Raw genomic sequence first — 12,249 nt, 5'->3', positions numbered from 1 at the left:
CAAAAAGTTGGGTTCAAAAATCTGCCAAATTCTTTGAAAGATTTGCAATTTTTTCACAAGAACAACGAAATCTCCGTCATTTTACTACCTTAAAGCTGGAACTTTCTGGTATACATAAGCTGACAAAATGCGCCAGCTATTGGTGTATATAAGACGTGTATATCTAGCGGGGTTATTGCGTATCAACATGAAACGTGTTTGAACAAAATCGATGAAAGACGAAATACGCCGGCTATTTCACACGGTCCAAAAGCGTTTTTCGTGGTTTCTCATTCTCAGAATTAGGTGTGTGAAATTTAAAGTGTGTGGTCCACTTGCAAAGAGGAAATCAATATAGTTAAAAAAAAAAAAAAAAAAAAAAAAAAAAATAAACAAATAAAAATTTTAACTATAATTTAACTCTAACACTACAGCATTTATCAAAACAGTTAAAAAAAAAATAAAAAAAAAAAAAAAAAATAAAATAATAAATATAATTTAACTCAAACAGTCCAGCATGAGGCATAAAAGTACTCATTTATCAGAGCAGTACTTAAATATCATATAAAAGGAGAAATATTGGCACTTTCTATATCTGTCGACAAAGTTTTTAGTCTCCATACACTGAAAACTATAAACCAAAAAGAATAAAATATGATGCCGGTATGGAATAACCATGAAAAAAGGTCAATGTTGACACCCTATATTGATGAGTACAACACATATTGCAATTTGAAACTTAAAATCCTTCACTCTAATGTCTAACAATCAGTCTTGAGGTACAAAAAGTACTCAATTACCAAGCCGGTACAAGAATATCAATAAAAAGAAAGAAATATTGTCGCCTTTTATTGTTATCGACACAAATAAAAGTAACCGTAGACTTATACAGTGTCAAATTATCCATCCTAAGAATGAAATGTTTATACCGGCACAGAAGTATCATCAAAAAGAAAGAAATATTGTCGCCTTTTATTGTTATCGACACAAATATAAGTAACCGTAGACTTATACAGTGTCAAATTATCCATCAAAAGAATAAAATGTTTATACCGGCACAGAAGTATCATCAAAAAGAAAGAAATAGTGTCGCCTTTTATTGTTATCGACACAAATATAAGTAACCGTAGACTTATACAGTGTCAAATTATCCATCAAAAGAATAAAATGTTCATGCTGGCACACAAGTATCATCAAAAAGGATAGATATTGGCACCATGTATAGATGCAGACAACAAAATACAGCAACCTGAAACATTCATTTCTTCACTTTTGTGTCTGAGAATCCATCTAAACTCATAAATATCATACAACATATGAAATATTGTCACTTTTAGTTGGTATTGACATAAATATCAGTAACCGTACACTTATAAATCTCTCAATTGTTGTCAAATTATGCATTCTTATAGTTGTCGACAAATGTTTTAGTAACCGTAGACTCCTAACCTGTGTAAAACTATCAATCCTCAGGTACCGAAAGGATAAAATGTTAATGCCGGTAAGTAATAACCAAGAAAATGGTCAATATTGGCACCCTATATTGCTGAATGCAACAAATATAGCACTTCAAAACATTTATTCTTTCACTTTAATGTCTGACAATCCATTTGAATGTATCAAATGGCCTCTATTACCTGGCCAGTACAAGAATATTAGGACAAAGATGAAATAGTGTCGCTTTTAATTGTTTCGCGACATAAATATTAGTAACCGTACACTTATAAATCTCTCAATTTGTGTCAAACCATTCATTCTGAGATTCAAATAATGATGCCGGACCAGAAAAATCAGGAAGAAGGGAAGATATTGGCACCTTTTGTTTATACCGACAACAAATTTTGTTATTTAAACTTGTTTTCATTCCCATTAAATGTCAAACAACCCATCAGGATGTATTTAAAAGTGCTCAATTATAAGGCCAGTACCAGAATATCATTCAAAAGAAGAAATATTGGCTCTTTTTATTCTTGTCGACAAAAGTTTTAGTATAACCGTAGACTTACGAAGCGCTTAATTTTTGACAAAATTTTCATCGCGAGGTACATAAAGAATAAAATTATTATGCCGGTAGAGAATATTCAAGGAAAAGGGTAAATATTGGGCCAAGATATTGATGAATACAACAAATATAGCAGCTTGACACTTAAACTCCTTCATGAAAGGCTATCATTTCTTAACATTTAGGGAAAGTTGTACCACAGTTTCTGACACGTTTTCTTCGGCGACCTATAACTTTTGAATGCCCCGATACATTTTCAATATCAAGACATCAAAATGTGCGCAATTGAATTCCCTTTCCAAAACGCTAAACAGTTTAAAAATCGGACGGTCAACAACAGAGATACGATTTTTTCAAAGTTTGCCTATAAGCCTTAACAGATTATCTCCCCTGAATTTCAATATGCAAATTTTGGCATACCTTCTTCAGGAAATTGTTACAAAAAGACTACTATATATACAACTAAGTATGTATTACTGTAGGGGGACCCTTGAATCCAAAACATATCGGCGCATGCGCACTTGAAAGGGTTAGGGTTAGAAAAAAAGATCCGGCTAACCCAAACCCTAACCCAGGTTAGGGTTAACCCTAATTTGGGTTAGGGTTAACCCTAACCCTCATATATTCATACGCCAGCCATATCACAACCATTAATTGTCAGCCTACACCCCAGGTGCCCCCCTCTATATGATACCTAACCCTGACTCTAACCCTAACCCTAACACTAACCCTAACCCTGACCCTAACCCTGACCCTAACCCTAACACTAACCCTTACCCTAACCCTAACCCTAACCCAAACCCTGACCCTAACCCTGACCCAAACCCAAACCCAAACCCTAACCCTCTCAATGATAACTTGCATACAGACTTTGAACGTTAATAACTTTGGCATTTCTCAACCGATTTGAAAGATCTTTGGCGTTTTGGAAAGCCCAGACAGGCTGCTATTTGATCAGTTTATTGTTTTGTCGTTCATATTAAAGCCTTTCTTTTCCTATCAACCTGTAACATTGCAATATGGTCATTTTCTGAGGCTCGTATCTTTGCCATTTCTCAAGCAATCGGAAAAACATATAAGTAAATAAGACTCGTTTTTCCAAGTTCTTTCAGGATAACCTCAGGTCGGAGACTTCATTCCTGTAAACAAAAAGTTGGGTTCAAAAATCTGCCAAATTCTTTGAAAGATTTGCAATTTTTTCACAAGAACAACGAAATCTCCGTCATTTTACTACCTTAAAGCTGGAACTTTCTGGTATACATAAGCTGACAAAATGCGCCAGCTATTGGTGTATATAAGACGTGTATATCTAGCGGGGTTATTGCGTATCAACATGAAACGTGTTTGAACAAAATCGATGAAAGACGAAATACGCCGGCTATTTCACACGGTCCAAAAGCGTTTTTCGTGGTTTCTCATTCTCAGAATTAGGTGTGTGAAATTTAAAGTGTGTGGTCCACTTGCAAAGAGGAAATCAATATAGTTAAAAAAAAAAAAAAAAAAAAAAAAAAAAATAAACAAATAAAAATTTTAACTATAATTTAACTCTAACACTACAGCATTTATCAAAACAGTTAAAAAAAAAATAAAAAAAAAAAAAAAAAATAAAATAATAAATATAATTTAACTCAAACAGTCCAGCATGAGGCATAAAAGTACTCATTTATCAGAGCAGTACTTAAATATCATATAAAAGGAGAAATATTGGCACTTTCTATATCTGTCGACAAAGTTTTTAGTCTCCATACACTGAAAACTATAAACCAAAAAGAATAAAATATGATGCCGGTATGGAATAACCATGAAAAAAGGTCAATGTTGACACCCTATATTGATGAGTACAACACATATTGCAATTTGAAACTTAAAATCCTTCACTCTAATGTCTAACAATCAGTCTTGAGGTACAAAAAGTACTCAATTACCAAGCCGGTACAAGAATATCAATAAAAAGAAAGAAATATTGTCGCCTTTTATTGTTATCGACACAAATAAAAGTAACCGTAGACTTATACAGTGTCAAATTATCCATCCTAAGAATGAAATGTTTATACCGGCACAGAAGTATCATCAAAAAGAAAGAAATATTGTCGCCTTTTATTGTTATCGACACAAATATAAGTAACCGTAGACTTATACAGTGTCAAATTATCCATCAAAAGAATAAAATGTTTATACCGGCACAGAAGTATCATCAAAAAGAAAGAAATAGTGTCGCCTTTTATTGTTATCGACACAAATATAAGTAACCGTAGACTTATACAGTGTCAAATTATCCATCAAAAGAATAAAATGTTCATGCTGGCACACAAGTATCATCAAAAAGGATAGATATTGGCACCATGTATAGATGCAGACAACAAAATACAGCAACCTGAAACATTCATTTCTTCACTTTTGTGTCTGAGAATCCATCTAAACTCATAAATATCATACAACATATGAAATATTGTCACTTTTAGTTGGTATTGACATAAATATCAGTAACCGTACACTTATAAATCTCTCAATTGTTGTCAAATTATGCATTCTTATAGTTGTCGACAAATGTTTTAGTAACCGTAGACTCCTAACCTGTGTAAAACTATCAATCCTCAGGTACCGAAAGGATAAAATGTTAATGCCGGTAAGTAATAACCAAGAAAATGGTCAATATTGGCACCCTATATTGCTGAATGCAACAAATATAGCACTTCAAAACATTTATTCTTTCACTTTAATGTCTGACAATCCATTTGAATGTATCAAATGGCCTCTATTACCTGGCCAGTACAAGAATATTAGGACAAAGATGAAATAGTGTCGCTTTTAATTGTTTCGCGACATAAATATTAGTAACCGTACACTTATAAATCTCTCAATTTGTGTCAAACCATTCATTCTGAGATTCAAATAATGATGCCGGACCAGAAAAATCAGGAAGAAGGGAAGATATTGGCACCTTTTGTTTATACCGACAACAAATTTTGTTATTTAAACTTGTTTTCATTCCCATTAAATGTCAAACAACCCATCAGGATGTATTTAAAAGTGCTCAATTATAAGGCCAGTACCAGAATATCATTCAAAAGAAGAAATATTGGCTCTTTTTATTCTTGTCGACAAAAGTTTTAGTATAACCGTAGACTTACGAAGCGCTTAATTTTTGACAAAATTTTCATCGCGAGGTACATAAAGAATAAAATTATTATGCCGGTAGAGAATATTCAAGGAAAAGGGTAAATATTGGGCCAAGATATTGATGAATACAACAAATATAGCAGCTTGACACTTAAACTCCTTCATGAAAGGCTATCATTTCTTAACATTTAGGGAAAGTTGTACCACAGTTTCTGACACGTTTTCTTCGGCGACCTATAACTTTTGAATGCCCCGATACATTTTCAATATCAAGACATCAAAATGTGCGCAATTGAATTCCCTTTCCAAAACGCTAAACAGTTTAAAAATCGGACGGTCAACAACAGAGATACGATTTTTTCAAAGTTTGCCTATAAGCCTTAACAGATTATCTCCCCTGAATTTCAATATGCAAATTTTGGCATACCTTCTTCAGGAAATTGTTACAAAAAGACTACTATATATACAACTAAGTATGTATTACTGTAGGGGGACCCTTGAATCCAAAACATATCGGCGCATGCGCACTTGAAAGGGTTAGGGTTAGAAAAAAAGATCCGGCTAACCCAAACCCTAACCCAGGTTAGGGTTAACCCTAATTTGGGTTAGGGTTAACCCTAACCCTCATATATTCATACGCCAGCCATATCACAACCATTAATTGTCAGCCTACACCCCAGGTGCCCCCCTCTATATGATACCTAACCCTGACTCTAACCCTAACCCTAACACTAACCCTAACCCTGACCCTAACCCTGACCCTAACCCTAACACTAACCCTTACCCTAACCCTAACCCTAACCCAAACCCTGACCCTAACCCTGACCCAAACCCAAACCCAAACCCTAACCCTCTCAATGATAACTTGCATACAGACTTTGAACGTTAATAACTTTGGCATTTCTCAACCGATTTGAAAGATCTTTGGCGTTTTGGAAAGCCCAGACAGGCTGCTATTTGATCAGTTTATTGTTTTGTCGTTCATATTAAAGCCTTTCTTTTCCTATCAACCTGTAACATTGCAATATGGTCATTTTCTGAGGCTCGTATCTTTGCCATTTCTCAAGCAATCGGAAAAACATATAAGTAAATAAGACTCGTTTTTCCAAGTTCTTTCAGGATAACCTCAGGTCGGAGACTTCATTCCTGTAAACAAAAAGTTGGGTTCAAAAATCTGCCAAATTCTTTGAAAGATTTGCAATTTTTTCACAAGAACAACGAAATCTCCGTCATTTTACTACCTTAAAGCTGGAACTTTCTGGTATACATAAGCTGACAAAATGCGCCAGCTATTGGTGTATATAAGACGTGTATATCTAGCGGGGTTATTGCGTATCAACATGAAACGTGTTTGAACAAAATCGATGAAAGACGAAATACGCCGGCTATTTCACACGGTCCAAAAGCGTTTTTCGTGGTTTCTCATTCTCAGAATTAGGTGTGTGAAATTTAAAGTGTGTGGTCCACTTGCAAAGAGGAAATCAATATAGTTAAAAAAAAAAAAAAAAAAAAAAAAAAAAATAAACAAATAAAAATTTTAACTATAATTTAACTCTAACACTACAGCATTTATCAAAACAGTTAAAAAAAAAATAAAAAAAAAAAAAAAAAATAAAATAATAAATATAATTTAACTCAAACAGTCCAGCATGAGGCATAAAAGTACTCATTTATCAGAGCAGTACTTAAATATCATATAAAAGGAGAAATATTGGCACTTTCTATATCTGTCGACAAAGTTTTTAGTCTCCATACACTGAAAACTATAAACCAAAAAGAATAAAATATGATGCCGGTATGGAATAACCATGAAAAAAGGTCAATGTTGACACCCTATATTGATGAGTACAACACATATTGCAATTTGAAACTTAAAATCCTTCACTCTAATGTCTAACAATCAGTCTTGAGGTACAAAAAGTACTCAATTACCAAGCCGGTACAAGAATATCAATAAAAAGAAAGAAATATTGTCGCCTTTTATTGTTATCGACACAAATAAAAGTAACCGTAGACTTATACAGTGTCAAATTATCCATCCTAAGAATGAAATGTTTATACCGGCACAGAAGTATCATCAAAAAGAAAGAAATATTGTCGCCTTTTATTGTTATCGACACAAATATAAGTAACCGTAGACTTATACAGTGTCAAATTATCCATCAAAAGAATAAAATGTTTATACCGGCACAGAAGTATCATCAAAAAGAAAGAAATAGTGTCGCCTTTTATTGTTATCGACACAAATATAAGTAACCGTAGACTTATACAGTGTCAAATTATCCATCAAAAGAATAAAATGTTCATGCTGGCACACAAGTATCATCAAAAAGGATAGATATTGGCACCATGTATAGATGCAGACAACAAAATACAGCAACCTGAAACATTCATTTCTTCACTTTTGTGTCTGAGAATCCATCTAAACTCATAAATATCATACAACATATGAAATATTGTCACTTTTAGTTGGTATTGACATAAATATCAGTAACCGTACACTTATAAATCTCTCAATTGTTGTCAAATTATGCATTCTTATAGTTGTCGACAAATGTTTTAGTAACCGTAGACTCCTAACCTGTGTAAAACTATCAATCCTCAGGTACCGAAAGGATAAAATGTTAATGCCGGTAAGTAATAACCAAGAAAATGGTCAATATTGGCACCCTATATTGCTGAATGCAACAAATATAGCACTTCAAAACATTTATTCTTTCACTTTAATGTCTGACAATCCATTTGAATGTATCAAATGGCCTCTATTACCTGGCCAGTACAAGAATATTAGGACAAAGATGAAATAGTGTCGCTTTTAATTGTTTCGCGACATAAATATTAGTAACCGTACACTTATAAATCTCTCAATTTGTGTCAAACCATTCATTCTGAGATTCAAATAATGATGCCGGACCAGAAAAATCAGGAAGAAGGGAAGATATTGGCACCTTTTGTTTATACCGACAACAAATTTTGTTATTTAAACTTGTTTTCATTCCCATTAAATGTCAAACAACCCATCAGGATGTATTTAAAAGTGCTCAATTATAAGGCCAGTACCAGAATATCATTCAAAAGAAGAAATATTGGCTCTTTTTATTCTTGTCGACAAAAGTTTTAGTATAACCGTAGACTTACGAAGCGCTTAATTTTTGACAAAATTTTCATCGCGAGGTACATAAAGAATAAAATTATTATGCCGGTAGAGAATATTCAAGGAAAAGGGTAAATATTGGGCCAAGATATTGATGAATACAACAAATATAGCAGCTTGACACTTAAACTCCTTCATGAAAGGCTATCATTTCTTAACATTTAGGGAAAGTTGTACCACAGTTTCTGACACGTTTTCTTCGGCGACCTATAACTTTTGAATGCCCCGATACATTTTCAATATCAAGACATCAAAATGTGCGCAATTGAATTCCCTTTCCAAAACGCTAAACAGTTTAAAAATCGGACGGTCAACAACAGAGATACGATTTTTTCAAAGTTTGCCTATAAGCCTTAACAGATTATCTCCCCTGAATTTCAATATGCAAATTTTGGCATACCTTCTTCAGGAAATTGTTACAAAAAGACTACTATATATACAACTAAGTATGTATTACTGTAGGGGGACCCTTGAATCCAAAACATATCGGCGCATGCGCACTTGAAAGGGTTAGGGTTAGAAAAAAAGATCCGGCTAACCCAAACCCTAACCCAGGTTAGGGTTAACCCTAATTTGGGTTAGGGTTAACCCTAACCCTCATATATTCATACGCCAGCCATATCACAACCATTAATTGTCAGCCTACACCCCAGGTGCCCCCCTCTATATGATACCTAACCCTGACTCTAACCCTAACCCTAACACTAACCCTAACCCTGACCCTAACCCTGACCCTAACCCTAACACTAACCCTTACCCTAACCCTAACCCTAACCCAAACCCTGACCCTAACCCTGACCCAAACCCAAACCCAAACCCTAACCCTCTCAATGATAACTTGCATACAGACTTTGAACGTTAATAACTTTGGCATTTCTCAACCGATTTGAAAGATCTTTGGCGTTTTGGAAAGCCCAGACAGGCTGCTATTTGATCAGTTTATTGTTTTGTCGTTCATATTAAAGCCTTTCTTTTCCTATCAACCTGTAACATTGCAATATGGTCATTTTCTGAGGCTCGTATCTTTGCCATTTCTCAAGCAATCGGAAAAACATATAAGTAAATAAGACTCGTTTTTCCAAGTTCTTTCAGGATAACCTCAGGTCGGAGACTTCATTCCTGTAAACAAAAAGTTGGGTTCAAAAATCTGCCAAATTCTTTGAAAGATTTGCAATTTTTTCACAAGAACAACGAAATCTCCGTCATTTTACTACCTTAAAGCTGGAACTTTCTGGTATACATAAGCTGACAAAATGCGCCAGCTATTGGTGTATATAAGACGTGTATATCTAGCGGGGTTATTGCGTATCAACATGAAACGTGTTTGAACAAAATCGATGAAAGACGAAATACGCCGGCTATTTCACACGGTCCAAAAGCGTTTTTCGTGGTTTCTCATTCTCAGAATTAGGTGTGTGAAATTTAAAGTGTGTGGTCCACTTGCAAAGAGGAAATCAATATAGTTAAAAAAAAAAAAAAAAAAAAAAAAAAAAATAAACAAATAAAAATTTTAACTATAATTTAACTCTAACACTACAGCATTTATCAAAACAGTTAAAAAAAAAATAAAAAAAAAAAAAAAAAATAAAATAATAAATATAATTTAACTCAAACAGTCCAGCATGAGGCATAAAAGTACTCATTTATCAGAGCAGTACTTAAATATCATATAAAAGGAGAAATATTGGCACTTTCTATATCTGTCGACAAAGTTTTTAGTCTCCATACACTGAAAACTATAAACCAAAAAGAATAAAATATGATGCCGGTATGGAATAACCATGAAAAAAGGTCAATGTTGACACCCTATATTGATGAGTACAACACATATTGCAATTTGAAACTTAAAATCCTTCACTCTAATGTCTAACAATCAGTCTTGAGGTACAAAAAGTACTCAATTACCAAGCCGGTACAAGAATATCAATAAAAAGAAAGAAATATTGTCGCCTTTTATTGTTATCGACACAAATAAAAGTAACCGTAGACTTATACAGTGTCAAATTATCCATCCTAAGAATGAAATGTTTATACCGGCACAGAAGTATCATCAAAAAGAAAGAAATATTGTCGCCTTTTATTGTTATCGACACAAATATAAGTAACCGTAGACTTATACAGTGTCAAATTATCCATCAAAAGAATAAAATGTTTATACCGGCACAGAAGTATCATCAAAAAGAAAGAAATAGTGTCGCCTTTTATTGTTATCGACACAAATATAAGTAACCGTAGACTTATACAGTGTCAAATTATCCATCAAAAGAATAAAATGTTCATGCTGGCACACAAGTATCATCAAAAAGGATAGATATTGGCACCATGTATAGATGCAGACAACAAAATACAGCAACCTGAAACATTCATTTCTTCACTTTTGTGTCTGAGAATCCATCTAAACTCATAAATATCATACAACATATGAAATATTGTCACTTTTAGTTGGTATTGACATAAATATCAGTAACCGTACACTTATAAATCTCTCAATTGTTGTCAAATTATGCATTCTTATAGTTGTCGACAAATGTTTTAGTAACCGTAGACTCCTAACCTGTGTAAAACTATCAATCCTCAGGTACCGAAAGGATAAAATGTTAATGCCGGTAAGTAATAACCAAGAAAATGGTCAATATTGGCACCCTATATTGCTGAATGCAACAAATATAGCACTTCAAAACATTTATTCTTTCACTTTAATGTCTGACAATCCATTTGAATGTATCAAATGGCCTCTATTACCTGGCCAGTACAAGAATATTAGGACAAAGATGAAATAGTGTCGCTTTTAATTGTTTCGCGACATAAATATTAGTAACCGTACACTTATAAATCTCTCAATTTGTGTCAAACCATTCATTCTGAGATTCAAATAATGATGCCGGACCAGAAAAATCAGGAAGAAGGGAAGATATTGGCACCTTTTGTTTATACCGACAACAAATTTTGTTATTTAAACTTGTTTTCATTCCCATTAAATGTCAAACAACCCATCAGGATGTATTTAAAAGTGCTCAATTATAAGGCCAGTACCAGAATATCATTCAAAAGAAGAAATATTGGCTCTTTTTATTCTTGTCGACAAAAGTTTTAGTATAACCGTAGACTTACGAAGCGCTTAATTTTTGACAAAATTTTCATCGCGAGGTACATAAAGAATAAAATTATTATGCCGGTAGAGAATATTCAAGGAAAAGGGTAAATATTGGGCCAAGATATTGATGAATACAACAAATATAGCAGCTTGACACTTAAACTCCTTCATGAAAGGCTATCATTTCTTAACATTTAGGGAAAGTTGTACCACAGTTTCTGACACGTTTTCTTCGGCGACCTATAACTTTTGAATGCCCCGATACATTTTCAATATCAAGACATCAAAATGTGCGCAATTGAATTCCCTTTCCAAAACGCTAAACAGTTTAAAAATCGGACGGTCAACAACAGAGATACGATTTTTTCAAAGTTTGCCTATAAGCCTTAACAGATTATCTCCCCTGAATTTCAATATGCAAATTTTGGCATACCTTCTTCAGGAAATTGTTACAAAAAGACTACTATATATACAACTAAGTATGTATTACTGTAGGGGGACCCTTGAATCCAAAACATATCGGCGCATGCGCACTTGAAAGGGTTAGGGTTAGAAAAAAAGATCCGGCTAACCCAAACCCTAACCCAGGTTAGGGTTAACCCTAATTTGGGTTAGGGTTAACCCTAACCCTCATATATTCATACGCCAGCCATATCACAACCATTAATTGTCAGCCTACACCCCAGGTGCCCCCCTCTATATGATACCTAACCCTAACCCTAACCCTAACCCTAACCCTAACCCTAACCTAACCCTAACCCTAACCCTAACCCTAACCCTAACCCTAACCCTAACCCTAACCCTAACCCTAACCCTAACCTAACCCTAACCCTAACCGGACCAGAAAAATCAGGAAGAAGGGAAGATATTGGCACCTTTTGTTTATACCGACAACAAATT

The sequence above is a fragment of the Mytilus californianus genome, unplaced genomic scaffold (assembly GCF_021869535.1).
Source record: "Mytilus californianus isolate M0D057914Y unplaced genomic scaffold, xbMytCali1.0.p SCAF_20, whole genome shotgun sequence".
Lineage (NCBI taxonomy): Eukaryota > Metazoa > Mollusca > Bivalvia > Mytilida > Mytilidae > Mytilus > Mytilus californianus.
This window is presented reverse-complemented; position numbering follows the sequence as displayed.